This window comes from Aythya ferina (genome assembly GCF_964211825.1).
Source record: "Aythya ferina genome assembly, chromosome: 4".
Classification (NCBI taxonomy): Eukaryota; Metazoa; Chordata; class Aves; order Anseriformes; family Anatidae; genus Aythya; species Aythya ferina.
This window is the reverse complement of record NC_140300.1, coordinates 72310663-72325315: the sequence shown is the minus strand read 5'-3', so window position 1 is coordinate 72325315 and position 14653 is coordinate 72310663. Positions and strand designations below refer to the sequence as shown.

At 40.0% G+C, this 14653-nt stretch overlaps 1 long non-coding RNA gene across 2 annotated transcripts in view; it reads right to left on the bottom strand.

The window, feature by feature from the left end:
• Positions 1 to 6: 6 nt before the first annotated feature.
• LOC311435814 overlaps positions 7 to 14653 on the bottom strand; it is a 30026-nt gene continuing 15379 nt past the window's right edge. For both annotated transcript variants that reach the window (XR_014692420.1, XR_014692422.1), the window contains exons 4-5: positions 6655 to 6786; positions 7 to 208 (exon numbers count right to left, since the gene is read on the bottom strand). This is a non-coding gene — a long non-coding RNA (uncharacterized lncRNA). The remainder of the gene's footprint in view (positions 209 to 6654; positions 6787 to 14653) is intronic.

Genomic DNA, 14653 nt, shown 5'->3' with positions numbered 1-14653 from the left:
TTTTTATTATAGATGGGACACAATTAGAATGTAAGTGGATAGTTTTTTGAAGGTGTGTGTGGAGGTAATAACCTTGTAAAACCGAAGGACAACATACTAAGACTTACATTTAAAAATATGTGACTAGTTCTTACTGACTCCAGTTGGTCAATCACATTCCGGAGCAGAATGGATGTCTGCTGAGCTCCTGGTCCCTGGCAGTTCTGGGCTGCCAAACAAAACCAAGAAAAAGCACTTGGAACAGAGCAAAAACTTAGTTACTCAGTAACGTTTCTACTGGGATTTCCACCTGGCAGTTGAACACTGGAACTTGAGCTTACACAGAGGGTTCAAGTTCAGAAACTGCTCCAAAACCTCAAAGCAATTACTTATTGAGTTGGGCTGGAAAAAAAAAAAAAATATATATATATATATATATATATATATACACACACACACACGAAACTTGATGGCTTAGCTACACTTACAAAATTCCTTTTCAGATACCAAAACATTTATGTGAACAGTTGGTGTTAGAAGATTTATACCCCTTAAAATTAGAAAATCATCTTCTGTTATCTTCTGACAGTATCTAAGAACTTGGTTCTAGCCAATGGGTTCAAAAACAATTAAATATTTCATTTGTATTGTATCTAAACTCTTGTTCTGACTTGGCCTCAAATCTTAGCATAGACTGACGTACATCCCAACCTCATGCCTGTTGCTTGCCATATCCCCTACTACTCTCTTTACATTTTTCTGAGTAGGGGAGGAAGACAAGAAGTCAGGATAAGGGTTGTTTACATAGAAATAATAAAAAGTATTTTTGATAACCTAGGATGTGTATAGAACCCATCAACTTTAATAAATTATATTCCTTATGTAACAGGCTTAATGAGAAAATGAGAAGGCAGAACTGCATTTTGTGTTTATTTATTTCCTTTTCCTTTTGGGCTGTATGATAAAGCCCTATGTCAGGCCAAAGCTATTAAACCCATCACAACATGTGAGCAAATGTGACTCAGTCAGAACACATTGCATGCAGGAAGGGAAAGATGCAAAGATAAGATATTAGGACTGAAATCAATACAGGATTCTCTTTTACATATCCCAACAGTCTCATTAACTTCAAAGTAGCTGATATGAATGTAATTAAAGAGCAGAACAAACAGCAAAAGGGGAAAAAAACATAGGGCCCTGTTTCAAGATTCTCACTAAAATGTACAGCACAGGGCTGTACAATAAATTACAGGATACACTATGCCAAACCTAGCAGATTTTTTTTTTTTAAACAAATAATAGTGACATTTTAAACAATGTAAATTGTATAAACATGGGCATCTGCAGTTTAAACACAAATAAGCACTGCCACCAGGGAATAACTTTAAACCGCAACAAACATAAATTCTTGGTGCCCTAATGTGCTAACCCAAGCTCCGGTGTTGTAGCTGACTAGTAGAAGCAAACCTGTGTGCCACTCACACAAGATATTCCTGTACGAAAAACAAAAAGAAGCCGGCGCACCATGGTGGAGCTGAATACCAAAGCTTAGCTGGGGAACTTGCAAATAATCTTTGAACAGTGCCAATCACAGTGGACACCCATCATGCTTGGAGCAAAACAAAATCACAGGACAAAATCTAACTTCAAGGGCATTATATGGCAGCCACTGGAAACTGGATGCTGGGTTGCTCGTAGGTGCTTTCCACTTGCCTAGGTGGGCAGCAGGAGGGAGCCTGCACTGCTGCCAGCAGTATCACCCAGCAGCCAGACAGGACACCTTGGTAATGGCCGAAAACCAGCTCAAGAAATGGGTGCAGAAGGCCTGGGGAAACAAGTCCTCTGGCATTTTCCACGAGCTCTAAATTCCTAAATCCTCTCCCTCCTGCTCACCCCACAAATATGAGTCGAGGGATCGATGGGATGACAGTGCAGAACATCCTCAGTGGAGCATCAGCCCCTATTTCAGATATACATTGCTGAATGCTCCTACCAAGTGCTAAATTAAAATTTACAGTAGTGCTAATTGAAGTCATATTTCTGTGTGTGCTGCATGCTGTTAGGCAAGAGGAGATTTCTTTTCCTGGAGATTAAAACATCACTAACGTCTTTTTGTGTTTATACCAGTTTAATGCAAAAGCAAAACATAATTATAGGAGGCTGTTAATGGATTAGATGGCCAGTGTTGCTCTCTAGCTGTGTTCCAGTTTTTCCTCTCTTGGCTTTGTGCTGTCTGTTGTCATCTCCTAATTATCTGTTCCCTGTTCAGTTGGCAGCTCTAATAGTTTGGGGGTATTATTCAAACCCAAATTAATTTGTGTTTTTCAGGAATTGCTGAAAGAGTAGGAGTTTTATTTGGAGATAGATATGGCAATAAAATTTTTATCAGATGCGAAAGTGAAAAATATTTTTTTTCTGGCTGACTTTCACTGCCAGAAACTATTCACACTGATCAGCAAGAGCAGAGAAGGCACTGATATCACAAAATAAAACAGGAACTTCTGGAAGCATTTGGCAGCTCATTGGTTTCCACATAGCCTAACATCACTACGTACCATTTACAGTAGTTTCTGAGGGTAGAAAGCCATAACACTTCTGTAAAATGTCAGTGTATTCATTCATGCAGCTAGTGAATTAGCAGTTCAGAATAGCACATAGCACTTACATAGTGACAAATCCTGGTAGGGATTGCAAACCTGCAAGTCCCTTACAAACTGCTTGAGCATTAAATGCCATGCAGCCATTCTTCCTAATTTGGGCAGCACGTTGTCACCATCCACAAAAATATACAGTGAAAAATAGTCACAGAGATCTATCACAAGCATTCTAATGAAAAAATAATCGATGAATGCATTTCATAGATACTGAGAAAACACGGTGTTTCCTGAATCTAATGTTCCAGATGCATTCAGCTCCCAGTGTTTCTTTATAGAAAAGCAGGTTGCACAAAAGAATTTCTTGCAACAGTCTCATACAACCTTTTAAAGATGAAAACATCCCCTTTATTAGATCTTGGAAATGAATTTTGGGGGAAAAGAGAATGAGAAAGGGGAAAAAAAAGAGGGAGATGGAGGCAAAACAAACAAACAAAAAAGTTCATTTGAAACTGATCAAACCCCATTTTCTCCCTCTGCATCAGAAATCTCTTTTATTTCGGTGATGAATTCATTTTCAAAGACATGCCGATCCTTTTGAGGGGAATTCCGGATCTTACAGCTGTGCAATCTGCCCTGCAGTGTACGCCTTGCTCGCCCACCTGCTTTCTGCAAAACACCACGAACTTCCCAGAGCTGAGGCTGTGCCAGTATCACTGTACTTTATACTTGTCACTGATCTCCAGCAAAGACAATGCCCAGCCCGTTATATTCCCAAGTAAAAGTGGTAAAGTTCAAAACTGAGTATGAATGAGTTAGAGGAACTATTGTTACCTTGCAGAGGGTTATATTGTATTATGTATGGTGTCCTGTTAATAATGCATGGTTTTACACAGCACTTAAAAAGCGGTTTCATTAAACAGTTTCATTTTAAGAATAATTTGTTAAGAATGCAGCTTCTAAAAAAGGCTGAATTCTTGTTCCATATTCAAAGTGTAACCCACATGCTGAGAATAAAGGAACAGTCCTATTTTAAACACATATTACAATTCATGCTTTGAAACATCTTATAAGTCTTGCCTTAAGTACTTCCCATTTGATAGTTACTTCATTTTTGCCTGCTTTTGTTTTCTTCTTCATTCATGTTGATTTAACAATATATATTAAAATTTTAATTTCTTCTCTTGCTGCGCATTCAGGTGCCCACAATGAGCTGAACTCCACTGTTTAAAAGCATGTTTACTGGGGCAAAACTACGTCCCTTTGTTCTCATGAGGGCAAACGTAGTTTTATTATCGTGGAAGATTAAAAGACCTGACCCTTGGCACTGAGAAATATTGTGGCAACTCCTACAGCTCCTGACTTGAATACTCTAAAGTATGGTCCCTTGGTAGCTGGCAGAGCACTAAAATGTATACTGTATCTGGCAGAGGTGTTTATGTTCAGCTTTCATCTTACGCGTGCATTAGCTGCAGAATTGACTATATTGTCAGGAGAACAATGCATCAAGTCCAGGCCTGGCAGATCCTATCTGATGGGCAGGTAAAGCAATAGGAAAGCAGGCACTCATTTTAAGAAAAACACCAAACTGCAGTCAGATGCGCACTATACCTCCCTTGCTGGTGGAATTAAACCAATTCCCTCCTCCTTGATGAGGGCTAATGCACAGCCAGCTCCAGGAGCACACACATTGCCAATGGGGAGCAAATCATGCTCAGCAGCGTGCCAAAATGGGGGTGGAACAAGAATTCCTACAAGGAAAGCCATCACCCATACACAAAGACAAAAGACAGCAAGTGGAAAAAGATAACCATTTTTACCCCAGCCCGAGTAAGGCTGAGCAGGCTCCTTTTTTCTTGTAACAGAAACCACAGGCTTTCCCAGCTTCAGCCAGCCACTGCGATGAGAGCAAACAGCACTGCCAACCTGCCTGTTTTCGTTACGAATGTTGTGCTGCCTGATGTCTTCTTTCAGCCCCTGCTTCTCAGAGTCCCTTCATTACGAGACCCTCTCTTCTCCGCTCCAGAAGAGCTGCGACACCTTTCTAGCCCTCGTGGCCGCAGAAGCAACCTCAAGAACAGCTCCCAGGGGGACAATAAGCTTCCCGCTGTGGGTGCTCACCCCACAGCCCTCTAGACCAGAGACTAGAGCAGGCTTGGATGACAGCAGACTGCCCACAGCAAGAGTTCGCCAGGCAGGGAACGCTGATAACCACCAGCTGCACCAGCAGGGGATGCCAGCATCTAATACCAGCCATCATCGCCAGCGAGCTCCGGGTGATCTGTGCCAGGGGCTACAGGGTCTAAATTCAGCCCAACATTTCCACTGCAAAAGTACAGAAAAACCTAGCCGACTTTTCTCTATTAAAACTGCTTTTACAGAGAATAACTTTTAAATTACTTTAAAATAAATTAACAGAATCAAATGTTTTTGCCTTTCTTTCCCCATGTGGGCAAAAGAGCGACCAGAGAATAAAGTAAGAAAAACAAAAAAAGACAGCTTCACCTACAGATACAGAATGAGTTTTCAAAGCCAGCATACTAGGAAAAGCATTTGTTTGCTTACAAACTCTCAAAGTGCAATAGACTAAAGCACAGAAAGTATGTGCTAATGTTCACAGCTCCTTTCCAATTCATTTATATAGTCACCTAGAAGACTGTGCAATTTTTGTTCATTTCTGTAGACTGCTGAAGAAGTAGTTCATGACTGAGCACTAGGAAAAGCTGTGGTTGAAAACGCACATTTCAGCTCAATTTACAGATGGTAACTTTTAAAGACAGAGATTTTTGAAAAGTTTATTCGTAAAATGAAATTTTTACCTTGTACCAGATGATTCTAAATTCTCTATTTCTTTAGTTTAGCATCTCTATCATGCAAACCATTCTAACTGCCCTTGAGAAAGATCCCATTTCTTCAAAATTTTGCTTCTCACCTGCTAGATTACCCCTTCTTGACCTCCCACAACAAAATTATGAATGTGCCCTTATGAAACCCACCCCATGAATACAGCTGCTTTGGAACACAAAGAAGCACTTCCTGAACAACTTAGGATAGGATTTTCAATTGCACTTTCATATAGCCCACTGCTTTTGTTTTCAGTCAGTGATAAGACACTGCTGATTTTACTGAGAACTATGAAAAAAACACAGCTTGCCATGAAAATACAGTCTTCTGTTTTCTCTTGTTAATTGCAATACATTTAAACCAGAATTTTCAGAAAGATCATGATCACAGTATCACTTGTCCTGCTTTTTTTTTTTCCTCCAAAGAACCAACATTTCTGCATTCAGAATAATTCAGAAATGTTTTTTAAAGAAAACTTCTACACCAAGATTTCTCTGCACTCAGCATGTATTGATCATGTTTTACTGCAGAGTTTATGTCCTGTTCTGGGCCTGCATTCTTGCAACTATGGAAATTGTCTGAAATTCTAGGTTTTTCAAAAGAGACTTTTACTCTAGACTCCAAAATAAGACATGCTGAGCATGTGGTAATATAATAAAATTGGGAAACATCCAGAAAATTCTGGTAAGATTGCCTTTTAGAGGAATTTCACTCCATTTACTTTTTTTTAAACTTGAAATCCTAAATTAAATTCCTTGCTACTACAAATAATGGAAAAAGTAGATCTATAATGGCAGACTAATCACCACCTTGCAGTGCCACTTTGAGAGTTTTGGGTGGTAGGGAAGGGTTGATTCACCTTTTCTCTTTTCTAAATGTCAGAATCTCATAATGGCCTACAAACAAAAGACATCATCAATAACCATCCCAGTCCTTGCCGCAGAGAATTCCCACTTATATTTGCTATGACATTCCCTATTTGCACTTTAAGTTTCCTTGTTCATAACTGCAACAATGGTTAACATCTTAAAAGGACTTTAAGTTAAATGGATGGTGTTACACAAGGAAGTTGTTTTCTACTGTCTATGTAGAAAATTTCAACCAAGTTCTGTACTTGGTTGTACTTACGGTTTCCCAGAACAGTCTCCTATTCTGTCATCATAGTCTTAATATTTGTCCCCTCGTGCTTCTTCCTGTCCTGATTGTATGTACATTCAAATCATTAACTTTCCCCTACCTTATCAATTCAGGCAGAAAGCTCTCTGCTGCTGGCCTCTTCATAATCTTCAGTTCTTCCAGTCTTGTGTCACTTGCAAAGGTAATCAGTGAGGATCTTCTGTGTTCTTTCAGGTTATCACTAAGCTGTCACCTAGTACAGAGCAGAAGAGAAACGGACAGAGTAACTACTCTAGTCACCATAGGCCTCAAAATTCAAAGTTGAAAAAAAAAAAAAAAAAAAAAAAAAAGCAGAAAACTGCAAAAAAAACTACTAAGCAGCAGCTTCCAATCACCCTTTGTAAACAGCACATGGATATAATGCTGTATCCTTAGTGTGTGATCTAAAAACTTCTTCTAGGAGAAGCAGCCTCAGAAAAAAAAATGTGTAGACTGCTCTCCATCATGTTTGTGATAGATTTTCTCAGTCTGTTCAGCCTGAGGTAAGGAGTGGCCACAAGGCCTCACAAGACAAAGTTTACATGTCTCCAAAAGGACAAGGATCGTGATGGTGCCAAGGCAGTAACCACATTGGAAATGCACACAATAAATATTAAAAACTTGAAGCATATCACGTAAATACAAGTACACACACTTGCTGAATATTTGTTATTGCATATTGGTAGAAAAATAGAATTTGTATAAGAAATGTGAAAATAAAGGCCAATAAGAGACTCACAAAGAACTGAAGTTCTACTTTAGTTGCCTCTGTTAGTAACTCATACTTTTCTTTCCTGGTCGTTTTTGCACAGGAAGACATTTTACATGCACACTACATTAATTAGACGTGTAAAAGACATCTCCAGCCTGCCAACTCAACTGCTTTGGGCAGTATTCCACCAGATTTCCAGACAATTAGCAGCTGGAACATCTGGAAATCCCAGACAAACGGCCACCAACCATGCAAAAATCGACTCCATATCACAGAAGTGTCTGATGCATCCCAGGAGTTCAGAGGCATAGACATCACAGGAGGCACTTGAGCCTCCTGGAGCACATGGTGAATCTGGCGTGTCCAGGACACACTGGAGTAGCTGAACAGGCATTGGGCACGTACATATGCACAGGTTACTCACATGCACTCAGAGAAATGCCAGATTTATCATTCTGGGGCTTGAGGAGGCTGGAAGTGATGATACAGTGACCATTTCATTGCTGAGTTGCACGACATTGTTCAGGCTGTATGTTATCTTCCTAATCTCTAGGACTCCAGCAGCACGTCCCCCAGTTGGAGGAGGAGAGCTGAACTTCTGCTGTGTGTTGCTATTTTGATTTGGTAGTGTCAAAGATCAAGTCTGAGGAACTCAAAACAAAAACCTCAATCTGTTTCTTTTCTTTCTCCCACTGGCCTAGAGATCCATCCTCTAAGACGTCAGGAAGGAAGTAAATACAGTTTATATCCAACTGTTGTAGTCATTGAGATGGTAAGTCTGACTTATGATGTAAAATCCTGGTATTTTCAGCATTCTGGCTAAGATTTTTAAGCCCCAATGCCCAGAATTAGGCCCATAAAGCTCCTGTGCACAGTGTCTTGTTGTCAAAGTGCTCAACATCCAAAAGTTGTTACAAGATGGTGTCTTTCCTGGTCTGAACAGACTTCTGTGTGAAAAACTTCTGGAGCCTCTACGCTGCAGAGCTTACAGCACTGGTTAATGGCTCTCACGCTATAGCATTGCCTGAATCCTGTGCCTTTGTTTTCAGCCTGTTCCTGATACTGTATTATGGCACAAGAACAATGCACAAGCCCTCAGCAACTTGCTGTCTCAAAAGGAATAGCATTCCTACAACCGATTAATCTGCCAAAAAAACTGAAAGGGTCACATCTCTGACTAAAAAGGCCTTTCACTTCAAGGCTTATTCCACAATTCAGTTTAGCTGACAAATGCACAGATGAGGATTTCTCAACTATGCAGTTTTCAGTAAGGGATGACCCACCCATATTGTTAGGAGGACTGGAAAAAGAGAAGCAATCCCCTGGAAACTTCAAATTCAGAGGGCATCAGGATGCAGCACTGCGAATGAGCTCCCTCCTGGCTAGGGGAAGATAATCAATATCACATGGGATCAGTTGTCCACATGCCTAGAGTCAGCACATAGGGAGTGGAACATGGCACAAAATGCTGGGAACGTATGAAAAGTTACTCCTCCTCTCCTCTTAAAGGTCCTCAGCACCGCTTCCTTGCTTCACATCTGAAATGGCAGCTAGCAAAGTGGGGAGAGAGTCTATGGCATGAAAGTTGTGGCACATTTACACCACAGGATGCAAAGTTCAGTGGTGACAGAGAGGATCTGAAGGCTGCATGACATGCTATAAAGAGAAAAACCTACAGGAATGTGCTGAGTTCTGTCCATATCCAAAATCAAACATTTACCACCCTGTTTATCCAATTACCATCCCATTTAGCTGAGCAGTACTTAAATGAAATTCTTCAAGGTTAGGGCCCCAGGAAGAGTCACTTCCCTGGGCAGTTCTTTGATTACCTTTACCTCCATCCATCCAAATATGCTGGATGCCCCCAAACCATTTGAGATCAGCAAACATGGGCTGAATTTTATATCTAGTTCATTCACTATTTAAGCAGGGGGAAAAAATAACATAACAACTTTGCTTGTTCAGCTGACTTAATATTGAGGATAGGCAGTGATCTTCTTTTTCCATGAATATGCTAAAATTAATCCAATTTGCATGGGAACATATAAGCAGTAAATATTTATTCATGATTGGGAGGGAACTGATCCAAGTATGTAAACTAAAGGTAGACATTAAAAAAAAAAAAAAAAAAAAAAAAAAAAAACCAGCATAAACATCGATCACCTTAACTTTCCTACAATTAGCTGCCAGGTATAATTAATCTGTGCTTCCAGCCATATTAAATCACTAACAAGCATAACATGTTTGAAATAAAGAAATAATTCAAAAAAAAAGCAATTAGGGAGATCCAGTTATTTCAGTCTGGGCAAAGTGACCCTCACTCTAATAGCCTAGTAGTTAATGAATCTGACTTTAAAAGAATTCCTTTTTCTCCCCATGAACACTATCTTTATTTTTTCCTAAACTTCATACTGAAGTTGCAAAGTTTAATTAAATATGCTCCAGTCTGGAGGAGTAGAAAGTAAGAGATGTGTCAGCAATAGAAATGGCAGACTTCATGTAAGCAGTCTGCCAGCTAAGGGAGTCATATGCTGGGTTATTGTTAAACTAAAGCAGAAGGAGATAAAAAACACACTGGCGTGTATTTTTACGTACTTTTAGTCGAGCATTGTGAGAGGACGCGTTCCTTAGCTGAAATCATTCCTACCCTGACTAAGGACAAGATTTCAAGGGAGAGGTAAAATTGCCATTCTGCATTTCCAGAATGCATTTTTTACCAGAAAACAAATCTCTAGTTTAGTGTAGAGGAACTTTACTTCTCAGAGAGACCTCTGTGGTTTGAAAAACACTCCTGGCTTTGGGCTTAAGGTTGTGTTTGACAAAAACCAGCTCAGAAGCATCAGTCAAAGTCAGCATCTCACTGTCTTGATGCTTTTCTGCTCAAGGCTCTTAAGAAGAGGACTGCCATGACCAGGGAGCAAAGAAACATTGCTGTGAAAGCCTGGGTTACTTCCACAGCAACTATGTGTGTAGATGAACCATACACGCTGACCAAGGCCACGGGCAAACACATGCATCATTAGTTAGCCCTCTAATTTGCTAGTGCTCTTCTGCTGGAGATGTATTGCCTCTCTCCATCAGAGCCGTAAGAGCGGATCCATCTCTGTCTAAAGCAAAGCAGTTGGTTTGAGCTAAGCTCAGAAACTTTTCACCAAAGTAGATGAGAAGAATCCATGTGATCTGCTCCCCCAATCTGTTCTGCTATGAAGGAGTGCAAAGAGCTGTGGAGCAGTTGCATCTGCGATGGTTATTTCTACTCTGCCTGTAACCCAAATCTGGTCAACACGGTGCTTCAGAAAGATTATAAAGTCAGCTTGCGATTCTTTATCTCAAAGGTTCAGGGTATAGGTTGGGAAATCACTGTACTGTTGGGGGAACAGTGTACAATTTCAGACCAACAATTTTCCTTAGATCTTTCTTGAGTTTAACCTGAGCTCAAAGAACTTCATGCTCTTGAAGGATAGGGCCTCATTTCTGCTGATGGCCACATCAGATTTAGGCAGCCCACAGACATACCAGTCTTGGTGCAGGAGTGGGAACTAGGATAAAAATGAGAACTTCAGAAGAAAAGAGACAAAGAAAATAATCAAATAATCTCACTAGCACTTACATTCATCTGGTGCCCTGTTACCAAAATATTTAAGCACCCAGTAATTTATGTATTTATCGTTCTGTGAAGGAAGTACGCACTGTTATTCATTCTGCCCGTGAAAAATTGGAAAAGGGACAGCATCTCAGTGTGGCTGCACTCCTGAATCAGAAACTACGATATTGGTAATTTGATTTTGAGAAAGAAAAAAAAAAAAGAGAGAGAGAGAAAAAAAAAAAAAAAAGAACTCCTTGGACAGGAGTAATTACAGATCACAGCAACCCTTTTCTTCTTATTTCCATTTTTTTTTTTTTTTTTTAGCAGAGGAAATCTTGGCACATTGTAAACAAGCAAGGTTGATGCAACAAAGACGGGATACTTCCTGTAATTTCAGCTTCAGAGCCAGCCATGCAGAGATGGCCATATAAATACATGTGGAAGGAGGCAAAAACAGAACTCTGTTCCCTGCTATCCCCCAGTCCTGCAGTGAGCTGTTGAACTCCAGCTCTCAGCCCCTCCTCAGTGTTGGTGCAACCTAAGTTGGAGAAGCAAGCCCAAAAAGAAATTATTTGAGCCTGTGGAAGCAATGGCATAAACAGCCAAGGCACAGGATATTCAGAAGACTTTCTCCAGCTGTGACAGGACTTTCTCTACTAGCTGCTGACCAAGGACTTACTCTAATCCTCACATGAGCTGTATTCTTCCCATAATTCTACATCAGCCCCATTTCTGTCTGCTTCATCACCATTCTGTTGCTCCTTCTCTTAATAGATCTTTCCATGTGCGCCACCTCTTCCTAGCAAAATCCAGCTTATAAATGCTTTATTAATTTACATGAATTCAACAGAGATGCAAGCAAAATTATCTGTCAAAACATAATTTACATATTAAAGAACAGGCAGCCATTTGCTCCATTGAAGTGCACTAGGTTATGTTCTATCCAATTGCCCACTCTGGGTCTAGCTTTCTTCTGCTTGGGTTTCAACTACTGTGGACTGCCTAGTTTTCTAAATATCAATTCAACACTCGGGAGCAGTCAGAAAAATAAATAAATTAGGAACTTACACAGTTCGTAGCAAAGAACACCATTATGTCACTGGATAAATCCATGGTTTGCTCATGCTTCTTATACCTTGTGCATCACTACCATTTCATTGCAAAAATGATAGGTTCGATGCTCAGACAAGGGTAACAAGGATGAGCCCAAGTGGGGAGTTATGGTGGCTTCTTCCTGAGTTTTATTTTCCTTGGACATAAAGCATGGACATGTGTGTACTAACACTAAGACCAGCATCACAAGTATAGCATGTCTTGCACCTTAGCCACAGTGGAGATTTCTCCAGTTGTCCCCAAAGTCACAGAGACTGATACGATGCACTCAGTGTGAGGGCACAATCAGCATGCAGGAGAAAGCCAGAAGGCCCTGACACCCTGCCTGACCTGTGATTTCATTTGTGAGGTGCGTGGTGAGAAGTTATTACTTAACTGCAAGATTCAGCCTTCCTTCTCTTCTAAAGGGTTGAAGAAAGTAGACTATGTTGAAAGACAAGTTCAACAAATGCATGACAGGGTTCTTGGGCGTTTGCTTGGCTGTGCAGTTGCCCTCAATGGGCACTTTGCTGGCTCTCACACTCTCACAGAAACGGGCATGTTGCCGGTCAGGCTGAGCTGCAAAAAGAGGGCACAAAGGAGAACAATACAAGACCCTTTACAAGGTAATGGCTATTTTTCCTGTTCTCCTGCTTGAATTGCAGTTAAAGAATAAATTTCCTATTTATACTTATCCTAGAATAAATATCCTATATTATTCTTGTTTTGCATACTGTTCTCTTAAACCTTCGGTGTATTTTATATATATAAATGTAAATATGTTTATATTCTACATGTAAATATAAATATGTGCACATGCACACACAGAGACACAAATCTACTGGAAAATCTTCTGTCAAGATCCCCACTAGTGAAAAAGCATTAGAGCCACCATCTTATGCAATATTTTCCACTCAAGGGACAGCTGAGCAGGCAGCGACTTGTCAGCCTAGAAAAGAGACAGTCTGGGCAGGCGACACATGGCAGAGGGCAGTAAATTAAAGGGTGTCTTCAAAAAGGTAGATAAAAATTGACTGTTTGCCGGTTTCTTCCCGTATTAGAGCTGGGGGGCACCAAATGAAATTTGCAAGAGTGAGGCTCAAGAAAAATAAAAGAGAAATAAATGTTGTGTGTTCTACAGAGCTCTTGAGAAAGGATAGTGTGAGTGGCAAAAGTTTATTACATGGGCTGACAAAGAACCTGTACAAGGCCTTGAAGAGAGAGGCATTTAGGGTTACAAAACAGAAAAAGGGGGAAAAAGGGTCACATTTGTGAAATCTCCCAAGCCAAAAATGTTGGGAACTGGGAGAATATTTGGAGGAATTATGTTCCTTTCCTTGTTTCTTTGTCTTTAGTCTTCCCTGTGCATCTGCTAATGGACACATGGATAGTGGACTCAATGAACCCCTAGACTGAGACAGGACAGATGTTCTAAAATTCAGGAACTGCGTGTCTATCACAAGAGAATCTCTCTGGGGTTTGTATTTATGTAGAGCCCTAACAATTAGAAACACATCAGTCAATAGATGGGCATAGATTTTAACTCAGACTTCTCAAACCTAGAACTAATGTTTTAACCAGACCAGAGCTTTCCTCTCTGATACAAAGCATCCCGGTGCATCAAGTCTTTTTCTGGAGGACAAAGTATCCTGAGATGTGGCTCACAGATCCAACAGTTCACAGATTTACAGTACATTAACTATGGTCATGGGAAAATGTTGGGTTTCTCTTCTATAAAGAGGGTCTTGTGTAATATGTAAATGCCATAAGGGATTAGCACAAGATATTACTTTTGCAGCGTGTGAAAGTACGTTGTGCCAATTCTCAGAATGTCCAGCAACAGCCAAGCCTCATGACAGACCCAGAGGCACAACTCTCAATCCAACTGCCCATTAGAGATGGCCAGACCAGCTGAGAAGCCAGAAACATATGCTAAACCAGCATTTTGCAATAGATATCTTCATAGACCAATATATCTGAGCTAGCTCTGACAGAAAACAGCTCAGGCAGAAAATCCCCTTTTTTTCGTAACATATTTCACAAAGACTCTGTCCTTATAGAAAAGTGCTACAAAATTCAAATGAGACGAAAGCTCATATGCTTCTGTAAAAAGTTACTTTCATCACCTATAAAGCAAAGATTTTTGTATGTGTTTTTATTATGTTGGTGCAGAGGTCTATAAAAAGACAATAATGTTTTGATTCAATGGTAAAAATAAGTAAACAAACAGAATAGTAGATATTTTCCAGATCCTGTTCCAGAGGACTCTATATGAAGACAGTATTATTTTTCAGATGGTGAAAAAATGTGATTAAAGAGGAATTAAGCTCCCTCTGTATAGCTTATAAAAGTATGTGCAATACTATCACAGAGTACGTGAAATCAGGTAGGTTCTCTGAGACTGGGTGTAATAAGGGGTTGACAAAAAATGTTACCATGTTTTTCAATATACAGGAGCTAAAGTTTTCTAAAAATATTAGCTTATCTGATGCTCTAATGCATCCAGTATCCTTCATGCAAATAACTTTCTCTTGATATCTTTTGATGAGTTAATTCTTACTGTTAGTTGTGAGAAGAACCATCTAATAAACAGTCATGTAAAGATGATGAGGACTCTGCGAAAGTATTTTTGAGCCTGATATCTATTCTGCACTCTATATAGCAAAGTATAAAGGGACTAGAAGATGAAGC